This window comes from Sebastes umbrosus, chromosome 2 (assembly GCF_015220745.1).
Source record: "Sebastes umbrosus isolate fSebUmb1 chromosome 2, fSebUmb1.pri, whole genome shotgun sequence".
Taxonomy (NCBI): Eukaryota; Metazoa; Chordata; class Actinopteri; order Perciformes; family Sebastidae; genus Sebastes; species Sebastes umbrosus.
Window position 1 is genome coordinate 14800553 of NC_051270.1, and position 14070 is coordinate 14814622.

The 14070-nt window shown below is 41.2% G+C and overlaps 1 protein-coding gene across 1 annotated transcript in view; it reads right to left on the reverse strand.

The window, feature by feature from the left end:
• The window catches only part of tln2a (talin 2a), a 111583-nt gene that overhangs the window by 92717 nt on the left and 4796 nt on the right, over nt 1-14070 (reverse strand). The window lies entirely within an intron of this gene.

Here is a 14070-nt window from a genome sequence, read left to right on the forward strand (position 1 = left end):
TTTTTTTAGAAACAAGTATAGGGGGCTTTGAGGAAAACAGGTTGGGAACCACTGTGCTATTTGACTCTAAATGGGACCATAATTTACTAAATGAACATCATGCTGTATTTAAGAAGACCAGAAACTAGCGATTGATACCATAAGCTCATGTTTACAATGTTTACTGAGGTAATAAATCAAGTGAGAAGTAGGCTCATTTTCTTTCAAGTTTAAGGCACTTCAGCATTGGATTCACTTTTCAGACCCGGAGGTTCCAATCAAAATGGCAAATTTGTGCAGCCATAATGCATTGTTGTCTGTCAAACCATTATATCTGCAGAAGAATACATATTCTCCACTGTGAACCTGCTTGATCTGTCCTGTTCATCTTATTGCCTAAAACATTAATGCAATCATTCTGATTCAAATCCGACTGGTCTTCTCACAGATTTTATCCTTGAATCACGTAACCAAACACACTTTCTATTTCCTCCTGAAATCAGGTCTTGGTCTGACATTTTAATAACTTAAAACCAGTTAATAGACTTAATTACATGGCAAATTATCATGTCAAAACACCTTTTCACAACTGCAAAATGTCCTTATGTGATTAGTCTGATAATCTAATGTACCTAAGTGTAATTGCGATAAACACATGGCACAAAATATAGATTACAGCATTCACAGGGTGAGAGAATTAAAGTGAATATCCTATTTCAGTTGATTGTCCTTCCATGGCATTGTAGTCAGCCATTTTAACTGCACGTAAACTATCTCAGGCCAATTATTTCTCATGATGTGTCCTTGCAGGCAAGTGATAGTGATACTAAACTACAGCTAAATGAAGGTCAGGTGACTTATTTCCAGTCATCGCAAATCATGCACGAGGAGTCCATTTCTGAGATACCCAGACGAACGCAATGAAAAAAATTCAAAATGTCAAGCAGGTAGTGTGTATATACTGTCCATCAATACACCACCCTTCATCCATTTACCAGATGTGTGTGTGCTGATTTACAGCCCACAGCAAGGCAACCTGTGTCATTCCATCCCTGGGACTGGGTTGCAGCTGAGGTGTTGACATGCTTGCTAGCCGCGGGGCTGAGGAGACAACTTGCAGGGTGGTGAAAGAGAGATAGGGTGTGAGAGAAACTAAGAGAGGGGGTAGATTTGGGTTGCAGAAAATGCAAAAGTGAGTGAGATAAAGAGGGAACGCGTAGTGGTGGATCGAGCTGAGGTTTTGGGGGGGTGGGGCGGGGGGAGATGTGGGAGGAGGGGGACGGCTGCTACGGTTTCCTGCTAAGTCAGCAGACTGGGGCTGATTCCAGGACGGCTTATCTTTCAGCAGGAATACCACAACCGCACCAAAGGCAGGGACAGGAGGGAAGGAGGAGGCCAGCACTATGAATTCAATGCATGCTGCAGAAGGCTGGGATTACTACGGCGAAGATGACGAACCTCAACTCTGTATTTCTAAGCGGGGACTTTAATACCAACAAATGACAAGAATGCTGCCCAAAAAGTGACAAGAATAGAGTGCTATGCTCTCTGTGTAAGCTTCGTATACACTTCTCCACCATGATAGTTCTTTAAGATGATGAGGATATTGAGGATGCTGTTGATGTTGATTAGGATATTCATGAGGATGATGACGTTGTTGATATTGTTAATGATGATGATGAAAAAAAAAAAAAAAAACTAGAAGTGCACTCGGAGAGTGCAGACCTCGGCCAAGGCAGGTTTCATGTACGTCACTGCCCCAAGACCGGACAAAGCCGTGGTAGCGACCTGTCAATCACAAGGTAGCCGCGCCCTAAAGCATACCCTGCTTTATGGTCTATTTTACTCTAAATGGAACCATAATTTACTAAATGAACATCATGCTGTATTGAGGAAGACTTGAAACTAGCGATTGAGACCATAAACTCATGTTTACAATGTTTACTGAGGTAATAAATCAAATGTGAAGTAGGCTCATTTTCTCATAGACTTCTATACAATCAGACTTCTTTTTGCAATCAGAGGAGTCGCCCTGCCGCATTGGCTTCACTTTTCAGACCCGGATGTAGCCCACTGGAGCAACCCCCTTTCACATTCAAGTTGTGATGTGATCTATCATGAATAATGAAATATTGTAGTCTCATTAAATGGACTGATATGAGAGTGTATTGATCTTCTCATCTAACTCTCAGGAAGAAAGCAAATAGAAATATTTCTTTTCCTTTAATATCTGTCAACCTGCTTATGAACACCCATAAACACAACATGCCAAGCATCACCTCTGCATCCACTCCCGTAAAAAACAGAAAAACGAGTGTGCGTCTGCACTTGGAAGCGTAGACTGCTCTATAACAGTTCTGTGGGGTGAAGGAGAGTTGTGGAATGCGTAGCGGTCCAGAGCGCACAGGGGATGCCAGGTTGCTCAGGAGCGTTCACCACCTCCCACAGCTGCATGAAAGTAAAAGGCTTGGCAGCACAGCTAACAGAACTCCAATCAGGGAACAAGCTGCACTTGACATCAGGGAGAACAGATCAAAAACAAAAATCCCATTTCCCATCTGCCACTTGTAAATGGCATTTAAATCCACCATCCTCTACCAACGCATGTTGCCAATTCAAAATCAGCAACGAGTCTCTGCATGATCATTCCCTGAAGAGCGGGCCAGCAATGAATTTCCCACCTGGTGTTTGCCTACGAGTCTTACAAACACAGATAATCTTGTAGCAAATTGAGAGGATGCCTGACTTTAACGGTATAAACGGGTAAACTCAGTCCTCAAAAGGAGAGACATCATTCAATCATGTTGTCGAGGAGGTGAAGGGGTGGGTGGGGATGCCCCCCAAGTAATTTCCCCGAGGGTGTGCACTGCACCGGGGAGATAAGTAACTCCACTGAGCACAAGGCTGGCATTCTACCCCGAGTCCAAAAGACAAAAACGCCTGAGTCCTTTTAAAGAGAGGAATCTGACAATGCAGCATTTGTCTCGTCGCCAGCTGGAGAACAAGCTCCCCATAGACACGTCAATATGAAACACTGTGCACACCAACTTCATAAGCTCAGAAGATTACTATAAACAATCTTCTTTTAAATTGGCAGAGTAGAGAAGACTTGATATTGGATTATCTCAATTAAATTCAAACTGAGACAGAAGTGATTATGCAAGTGTTTGCAAACAGCGGCCTCGGAAAATAAGCATATAATGCTTATGAAGCATCAAATCCCGTGCTTTTCATTAATCCTACACAAAGAAAAAAACACCAACAAGTTGAAGGTAAGGCCTTGTTCAACAGCATGCAGTTCATGTAGAGTGCATTCAATGAACAAGCTAATGCAGTAGCGAACTGTGCAGCCACGCTGAAATCTGAGCATTGCAACTCATAACTTAGCACCACCTCCACCCAAAAGGCAACTGCAATAAACCTAAGCCTTGTTAATGAGTTCATATAATGTGTTTTTCATAGACAGATGTTCTCATTTAAGTTTTTAAAAGTGGACAGATTTAGCCCCATGGTAAAAGAAGCTAATAAAAAAAAATTATCCCCTCACCACCTTCTTATCAAATCCTCTGGAGACATGTCTCTGGAGACACAGGAACACTTAACATTTAATACTGTTTATAAAGATCCAACAGACACACAAAGCCCCTTGAACAAGTTAACAGCCATTTGACAGCTGGCACCTGCAAGAACCAACCCGCATCGGTCGATACGCTCTAGTAACCAATCTTAACTGAGTGGCTCTAATGTCAGTTCACTTTCTTAATTATGTGAAGTAACAGGGCGTAATAAAAACATTAAATCGTAAAATCTTCTGTTAGAAGACCTTGTTTGTTGGTTTAATTACCTAAAATCATAGACTGTATATAAGAAGTGGACATAGTCACCTTGACGTCACCTATTGGTTTGTGGACTGCTGTATTGAAGCCTCGATTTTGACATTATGGCCGTCGCCATCTTGGTTATTTGCAACCAGAAGTGACACGAGAGGGTGGAGCTAATGGTGCCTTCAATTGGGGTCGTGTTTACCGTGTTCACGAGAAGAGTCCATATGAACGCCCCCCTCTTGTGGTATTCACAACGTCGTAAGTGGAAAGTTTCTGAAAGCTCCGAGTTCACGAGTTGTGACGTGTTTGTTGACGTCAGAAATGGCGGAGGCCATGGAAGTTCAGTTTTTGGTGCATAATAAGTTTATATATTGTACTTTAAGTACAATATATAAACATACAATTATTTTTCTTTGTAATTTTATAATATGTCTGAGGAAATTGTTGATATTCCCAACTGACTAATCTTTTTGCTCTGTCATTATACCTTTGCATTGACTACATTATGTTACCTGCTTGCTAGCTTGCTAAATTGTTAGCCTCTGTGGCTTCTAGACGCCGACAGTAACGTTAATATTGCCGTTGCTTAGCAGCGGTGTTTTCACAACTTAACCACTTAAAACGCCAAGCATATTGTGTACACGACTTCTCATGTTGTAAACACGAGCTCACCAGTTGCATTTGAAGGCACCAAAAGCACAATCGAAGTTGTAAGACAAAAAGACGCACAACTCCCAGACCGGACAACGCCGTGGTAGCGACCTGTCAATCACAAGGTAGCCACGCCCTAAAGCATCCCCTGCTTTATGGTCTATTTGACTCTAAATGGGACCATAATTTAATAAATGAACATCATGCTGTATTGAAGAAGACTTGAAAATAGTGATTGAGACCATAAACTCGTGTTTACAATGTTTACTGAGGTAATAAATCAAGTGAGAAGTAGGGTCATTTTCTCAGACTTCTATACAATCAGACTTCTTTTTTTGCAACCAGAGGAGTCGCCCCCTGCTGGCTATTAGAAAGAATGCAAGTTTAAGGCACTTCTGCATTGGCTTCACTTTTCAGACCCTAGAGTTACATTAATACACTGAAGCTACAAACATGACACATCTACTACTAAACTACTACTATTGCTTTAATACAAATGAAGCTAGCAGCAGGTGGATGGCCTCTCTCCAGCAATCTCCACTGCTCAAAGCTCTACTGAAAACTGGGAGGCAGCTAATCCACTGTATCCTCGAAGGCTAGCAGAATTAGCACACACCGCCCATAGCACGGCACACAGATAAAAGGCTATTTTCAGCCACTTGATTAACACCAAGCTTTGCACACGCAATGTAAGCCAGCTGCCACACTAATAACGCTGCCTTAAAAAAAAAAAAAAAAAGGGAGCATTATTTACAGCTCTACATTTCAGAGTACACCATGTTGGAGTGGTGTTTCGTCTTCTTCTTTCTGTCCCCATTTTCTTCTCCGAGAGGCCTGGCAGCACTCCCGTGTACTCTCCCTTAACTAATAAACAAAGAATGGTTTCCCTTATATAGCTCTATTCAGACTCTACAACCTCCACAAGCAACATCAGAGGCTCACAGGGAGGCGGGGAGTGCAAGCGAGTCTGTTCCAGGCAGAGAGATTTCGGCCAAGGGCAAGGAGCAGCGACGGTATGATTGTGTAACAGTCATACATTAAGAGCCACTTTAAAGTGCTATTTCTGGAGCCATCCGGGTTGAATATGTTCTGAGAGGGATGCAAAGGGAGACACATCCAACACAAAACTATGAGCAAACTGTCACACATTAAGAAAAGGAAACTGACTAAACACATTCACTTGTAGATGATAGATGCTCATTCTGCCAGTTCAAAGTGTTCACATGCTTGTGGTCAAATGTCACTATGTGTGATGGTGCCACATTTGTCAACATGCACCCTGATACACCGTATGACAAAAGAGTGGACTCGATGCTAATCAAGAAAAGCATGAAGCATAAAAAATGCAAAAAGAAAGCAACCAGCAAGCATCTGTGAGATGTGTCATGTCAGATCTGTCGGGGTCTAAAGCAAACACAGCTGAACTGTCTTGTCAAAGAACAATATACTTGAATTTTTCAGCTGATCATTTTCAATTATCAGGCAAACTAATGACCCGTCAAACAAATTCAGTGATGCCTGACTGACTCATTTGAAGAACTCAACTGGCTTCAGCACGGTGGCATAAGAGTGTATACAATTTGGCATATGAAGATCAGTTGGAGAGTACTAAACAGATTGTGAAATATCTTCCGTGACTCTGGAAAAAAACTAATAACAGTCTGAGAAAAATAACCAGAGTGATGATGTCACATCTGTGTTATCTCAGGCTGGGCTCAACTTTTTAAATGGAGAGCCTGTTTTACTAAGTGGTGACTTTTGGAGTATGAAATAAAAGGGTGTTTACTAAAGCAATGGTCACACCACAAAGTGACATTAGCTTGTCCACGTGAAACAGGTGGAGCTGGAAGCTTGGTGACGTAGCCACTGTCAAGATGGTTTTACATATATATCTATGGTTTCACATTATTTAGCTAATTCTTTGGCTAAGTGATGTAGCTAGAATCTTTGTAGTACTCTACAAAACTTACATATGGTGGCTTCTTCTTCTTCTCATGCTTTCCGGCAGTCTAGATGCCTTGAGGCAGATTGCTGTCGGTGGGGTGTCACAATTTCAACCTAAAATCGCTAAAAGCTTTCGATATCAATCTTCGAAATCAAAAAGCAGGATCGGCAACTCTCCCAGTTTTTATTTTTCTCTCCACCCCGCCTTCAAAGACGGCACATCGTAGCTTACCGGTAGCCTGCAGCGGCACTTTTTGAGACACCATGGCCACCGCCAGTAAACAGACTTCAGACAGAACACCAGAGAAACAATAGAAGTGTAAAATCCTCCTGCTCCCCTGAAGTCACCGGTGTGGCGACATTTTGCCTTCCCTATAAACAACGAACACGTTGTAGACACTAAAGCTACAGTTTGTAGTCTGCAGAAGATTTAGAGACTGCAGCAACCAATGGAGCCCCCCAGCGAGGACAACAGAGCTCACTTCATCTCCACTTAAAATCGATCTACATTTCTTTGTACAGTAAGGCATGTGGGCTCCGACCGTTCTCTTTATACATCCAACAAACAGGGACTTCGTGGTGCATTCAGGTGTACCTCGTAAACTCCTGAGAAACTCAAGGTGCTAATAGCAATGGTCAAATGACATAAGAAATCTAAACTATCATTTTGGGGTGTGGTACCTTGTTGTTTGACATGTCATTTTATATTTCATGGGTGTGACGGCCCCAAGGCCTCTTCCAGGGTTGGTATGCTGTTTGGTGCTGTGCCTTGCCAGCGTGTTTCAGTGTTCCTGGTCCCTGGTTGGTTGGAGCTAGAGGTGAAGGTGCTGATCAAGTGATTGGAGACAGCTGACAACTGTTTCTCTGGTCTATAAGACCCGCCCCATCCTTATAGCATGTTTTCTGTCGGTATAATTTGTCACAATGCATATTTTGTGTTACCTTTGTTAAAATAGGATAAATGATTATCCTAAAAATACAAATTAATTTTTTGGTAACTGACTGAAGGCCAATTTCATCCAGCATACATTGTGCCAAATACCCTGGATTACAACAACCTGTTCATCACACTGTTTTATCCTTTCTATTCTACAACACTGGGACCATATCAGCCCCTCTGCCAGCAGGGTGGCCTTATGCTGCGGGGTCACTCGCCATGCAAAGTTAGCTACCGAACATTTGCGGCAAGAATTTATCCTTATGAGAAAACCAAGAATAGATGCCCCGGGCTGCGGGAGGGCTGAGGAGGAGCGGAGGGGTGGGATACATTTCCAGCACTCCCAGAATGATCACTCAACCCCGGCTCAACAAAGCTCCGAGCTGCTCCGCGCTCACTTCCTGGGGAATTCCAACACGGGATTACTTTCACAAACCACAGCGTCACAGGGACGAAAATAATTTGACGAGTGATACAAATGTTGAAATTTGTCAACAAAAAACAAGCATGTTGAGTAATGACAACACCATTTGTTCTAGACGTTGGGAATAGATAAGATACAGTTACTACCAACTGCTGGGGGATCTTCAAAGCAGCAGAGGAAACTTAGATGCAGCCATGCTTTCTCTCATCTTTAAAATACAAGGATGGGGCTAAAGTTTTCATTGGCAGAATCATCAAAGCTGTATGAGCTCATCCCTTCTTTTAATTTTGGTTGCAGATCCAACTGATATCCTGTCTTGTTCAAATGCCAAGCCTTATTTTTGCTCCTCTCACAATATCCGCAGTATAGACATGGGTTTAGACTGCACAGTGTATGTATGAAAAGTAAACTTGCAATGGTGTTTACCTCCACGCATTTAATGTTTTCTGATTAATCTGCAGCACTTGGAGCGACGCATGCAAACAAACTTCGGATAAAAATAACCACAACAAGTAGCATTTGGCATCAAGTAGTCTACTGAGTGAATCAAAAATAGAGCACTTTGCTCAGGAGCACTTGTGGTGGAGAAAGAGCGTCACATTGTTCTCTACAGGTATGCTTCTGTAACCTTTAGGCAACTATTGCATCTCTTGGTTACTTTGGCAATATCAAACAGCCCTCAAGCAGAAAGAAAATAGAGTTTATTGCCCAAAGCAATATAATTATTAATAAGGAATCCAAGTGAAATGTGAAAATTACAGTGTCTGTTATTGTAACATGGTGTACAATGGTGCTCGGCAACACGTTTCGTACCGTACAGCCTATCTACACTCTGCTCGCAGTGCGGTGTGCGTATGTGCTGGGAGCAGCAGACACCTGATTAGGTTACATTTCTGCCCTGGTGACTAAGAGGCATGAGCCTCGAGATGGCAACCATGGCAGCGGGGATTTCTGCCAGAGATGCACTCCAGTAATAGCAGAAGAGCTCAGCTGCAACCTGAAACACATTTCAGAGCAGATCCACTTTCAGCCAGGGGGATGACGGTCGGTTCGCTTTGGCCCAAACTCCTGAAATTACAAACTGAGGTTTGGGGAGTGAACCTGGATTTGGCCCAACGAGTAGTTGATGTTTGTGTAACTTCACGTTCATGCTCAAATTATGTAAACATTAACAATAAGCTCAGATCATGACTAACCAACGCTACATTTTACAGTGGTCCCATAGGAAAAAGATATTTTCATAATTTACAAAACAAACTTTTATCAAAAGGTAAACAAAATCCACACCAAAGAGAGTATTTTAGAGTGCAGTATTAGCATAATAGTAAAGAAACAGATCCCATGACTAGCAATTCTGGGAGGCTAAGACACTTAAATTCAGAAATAGCTGGTATTCATTTCATAGTTCCAAACTTAACCTGGAGGACATCACCTCATTTCACCACAGCGATCTTTCAAGTTTTGTATCCAACTATAAGCAAGGAATCTCTGTCTGTCTGTCTGTCTGTCTGTCTGTCTGTCTGTCTGTCTGTCTGTCTGTCTGTCTGTCTGTGTGTTATTCACATATCTCTAGAACCGCTCATCCATCTGCTTCACACTTGGCAAGTGTTGCTCAGGACCCAAGGGAGTGCAGTGTCATATCTCGTGGAATTTGGCCAGGTGGTTGCACAATAACAATGTGGTACAGAACATCTCTGGACCAAACTAGAAATAGTTAATTTTTCAGATTTGTGATATTCCATACAGTTTTGCTACAACTGGCCCTCAAAGTTAGCGCAAATGCTGTGGGCACAGTTCATATTACAAAAAATGTCATAACTCCTTAATGCTTTGTGCTATTGAGACCACATTTGGTGGACACGTGTAGATATGATGTCTGAGTGACAATGACACATTTGGTACAATTTGGCCAATAGGTGGCGCTGCAGCAGCATCATCTAACTATAAAGTAAGTATTTTCTGTCTGTCTGTCTGTCTGTCTGTCTGTGTATGTATGTGTGACTGCCCTTCGCCTATCTCGAGAAATGTTCATCCAATCAACTTCACTCTTTACGGGTAAAAGCAGCCATACCGCGGTTCTCGACAACGCTGCATGCAGCACTTCTGGGGGCCAAGCAATCGGCCCGTTACAGACGGGCACATGCTCCGAACGAGCACTGCACTAATCATGTTTAACCTGGTGTTATCCTCTGGAGCTTGACAATCTAATAGATACATAATATGGTGACACAACTCTTAAAGCCCCCCTCCAGTCAGTGTTACTTCCTGTTTTGTTTTTTTGGTTAATGTTCTTTGTCAAACAGAGAATGGGGGTGCGGTTAATGGTCAGATGTAATTCATTACCATGCCAACCAGATTGCATCGTTTTTCAACCCAGTTTCGTTGAATTTACTGTTTATTAGACCACAAATGAGACAGGAATTAGCGCAACACACCAACTCTTGCATCGCCGCATGCCGGCCACAGCACTCCGGAGGACGGATAGATATATTGCCATCCATCAAGCGCCATCCTGTAGCTTCAAGGATGACGTATGACTTGCAGCTTCTACTATAGTCATACATCATATTCCCATTTTACCAACAACCTTCTTTTTTTTACTTTGGGTACAAAATTAAGTTATTTGTCAAAAAAAAAATTGTCAAACTGTCAGAAAATGATCCAAATAAATATGAAATATCATAGAAATGGCAAAATAGACTTTGAGGGGGGCTTTAAGTCCCCTTGAAACATTTAAGCATGTGTGTATTCTACCTAAAGAACATAATGTTTTGAAGTGTTGTTCGGGGACGTTTTAGCACAAACTGCATTGAAAATGGAGGCTCTGGACATTCAGGTGTGGAGCAGTTGACAAGTCAATGTGGCAAAATCTCAGCTTGCAAGTCACCAAACGCCAAATGAGTTTACTCCTGTTTTCATGCAAGCTACATAATACTCTGAAACAATGTGCAAAACTTTCCACCAATCTCACTCCGTTATAATAGATGAATATAAACATAATGTGGTGATGAAAATGATCATGCTCTTCTACTGAGGTAACAGTTCAAAATGAACAAATCCATTCAAAATGAAACTAAATAGTAGGCAGCATGAGTTTTCATCCCCCGTCACCATGACAACCATACTGGTTCCTGCTGCTCCACACTAATCAGCATGACCAAAATTTGGTATTTTTACATCAGACCAGGGGTCCGCTGACTTACATCACAGCACACACACACAACCACATATGCAGACTGCTGCAGGGCGCTGGTTGCTCAGACAGACTGAAACACACTCCATGTTTAAATATAGACCGAAAAAACAACGCAGCCAACATTTTCTATCCTTGAGTCATAGAGTATTTAAAACCAATCAATTAGCAAAGGCAGAAATAGTTCTTGGTGTTACTGGCAGGCAACCACTGTACTGGCTTACAGTATATGTGTGATGCAATGTGCATTGGATGCTGGACTGAGTGGGAGGCATGCTTACCAGAACTTGGTGGGAGGTGGGAAAAAAAAAAAAAAAGTAGATCGGATGTGCCAAAAAGACAGCCTCTGCTGCGTCCAATCAACAATGACCAGCATTCAGAACTTACACCTCACAACGGTACCACAAAAAAATAAAATTTGGTTGCATGCGTCACTGCTGATGGGTGGGATGGACAGAATCTCACCATACATGGCGACAATCTTTTCAAACCTGTGCATCAATCTCTTAATTCTCATTTTTGATATTGCTGCTGCATTTGTTGTACATTATTTTCTTTTCATTTGACCTTAACGACAATAAAATGTCTCAAAACTGTTGACTCTTGAATGTTTTGTCCGCCTGTTGTTAATTATAACCCTTCCTTCTAATATAAGTGATTCAACGTGTTTTCTGTCTGTAGTGAGTGCTGTACATTTGGAAGGGCCACCAGGCACAGGGGCCTTCTGTCTCTCACAGGAAGCCCTGCAAGGAATCTTGTGATTTGACTCTTATGTTTAAGGTTACGCATGCCTCTGCTTGGTCACAACGAAGTGTGAAATTCTGGGATATTGTTAACTTGAACTAGGCCAGACATTCCTCCGCCTCCAGTCAGGCCCCCTCACACTGCAGAACATGCATTGATAAGCACATCACCTCAACACAGCATGCCCAAAAAAGTGTGTTATAGCTACAATTTGTAAGGCATTACACTATGCAAACTGCAGTTAGTTAGAAATGCTGCCACTCAACTGTAGCATGAAACTTCAAAGTTGTACTCCTTAAAAGGGAACTACACCCATTTTCAAAATTCATACATGTTATTCCTATGGTCTACGATAGTCCAAGAAATATAAGTTAACGGTAACACTTCATTTTACAGGTCTGCAAATGTCATGACAATTAGGTGATAATTAACAAGTAACCTATTTGAAATTTCTTTGGAATTACTGTCAAATTACCAAAATATTTACCTCAATTTATCGGAAATTACTTTATTATAAACATGATTTAATAATTATATGCTGAAATAGCATATAAGGGTTAAAATAGGGCCCTTAGGCTTGAGAAGCGGCTGTGCGCTGCTCTTCATCGGAGTTTGAAAACTAAAACTAATAGACACTTCTGATCAGCACAAATCTCACCATTGTGTGACTTATTGTCTACATAAATGTAACCTGGTAGCTAATGTCATGATTCAGGAAGTTTTTTAAGAAATTTCATATAAGTTATTTGCTAATTATTATCTATTTATCAGCAGACTTGGAAATAAAGCATATCAATTAACTTTGTATTCTTTTCCTGGAAAAGTATTAAATAAATTACCAGCTATTGGAAAATAGCAGAATATAATTATTAAATAATGTTTATAATAGAGTAATTTTCAAATATTTTTTTAGGTAAATATTGGGTTCATTTAGCAGTAATTCCAAAGAAATTTCAAATAGGTTACTTGCCAATCATCACCTAATTACTATGAAATTTGCTGACCTTTAAAATGAAGTGTTACCGAATAAACGACTGTCTCTCAAATCCAAAAACTAGAGTGATAACACTCAAACTTGTGATGTCATAGGGTATAAAGTGTGGAGCTGCTCCATAGACAATGAATAGGGAGAGATGTTATAGACAACACTGAGAGCACCCAGGTAATGTTCTGAGTATATGGGAACATTTTCTGTTTCACAACTGAGCACTACAGTAGAATAAAGCTCATTTGGGATTAAAAAAGAAAACAAAGTCAGTCTCCCATTCATTGTCTATGGAGCAGCTCCAGACTTTATACCCTACGACATCACAAGTTTGAGACTTGCATCTCTGGTTTCTGGCTTTGAGAGAGAGTAGCTCATGCTCACACATATTATTGAACTTTCCTAGACCATGGAAATAACATATTGGAATTCTTAATTTGGGTGGTGTTCCCCTTTAAGATTTCAGTCCTAGTTGATGTGGCAACAACCGTGGTTACCGTAGTAACAGCAAGTGCGGTTTAATACTAAAGCAAACACCCGTTGAACAGCTACTTTGTCACAAAAACAACAGAAGAGCAACTAGTTTATCCGTTTACATTGAAACCAACCAAACTCACATTAAAGGTATGTATAGGTAGGAATGGCGGGCTCCGCCACCAACAATGAAAACTACTGTAAACCTATAGAGAGGTATTTACATAATGTATTGCAGGGAAAAAAATGCAGAAATAGTATCAAAATGGGGTATGATTTCATGAAAGTCTTGTGCATCCAGGGATTGACAGTAATGAATCACAATAATCATATTTTTCACTCCATCATCGAGGGTGAGGAAAGTGTGGGGGTGATACATCAGTATTACAGAAAAAGCCATCCCACACATACTGGAAATACAATTCCAACACTTTGGGGAACATTTTATGAAAATTATGCAAAATGATATCATCATCCCTGCATGGCATATACTTTATCATTGAGAAGGCAAGTTTGCTCATTCAAGAAGGCACAAGGTTGGAGGAGAAAGGAGGTGGAGCGGCTCATCGGGTGCCAGAAATCCAGAGCTAATAGACATAAATATGAATGCTGATATTCAGGCTATCCTAGCTGAACCTGTTCACTACAATTCTCACGTTTAAAAACTTGAATTGCATCTTAAACCCCAAATCAACAGCAGCTCCAATCTGACATACTACAGATGTGATCACGCTAGCATGAAGTCATCATTCAGCCTTTTAAAACTCGCAGTCTAAATGATGTAATGATTGTCTTTAAAATTGTTTAATCATGTTTAACCAGTATCAGTCAAATAAACTAACCTATGGCAATTAGACATTTGCCCCCAGCTTTTGGTTGCCAATTTGGCAGCTGGTGCCTAGTTACCAACCTGGC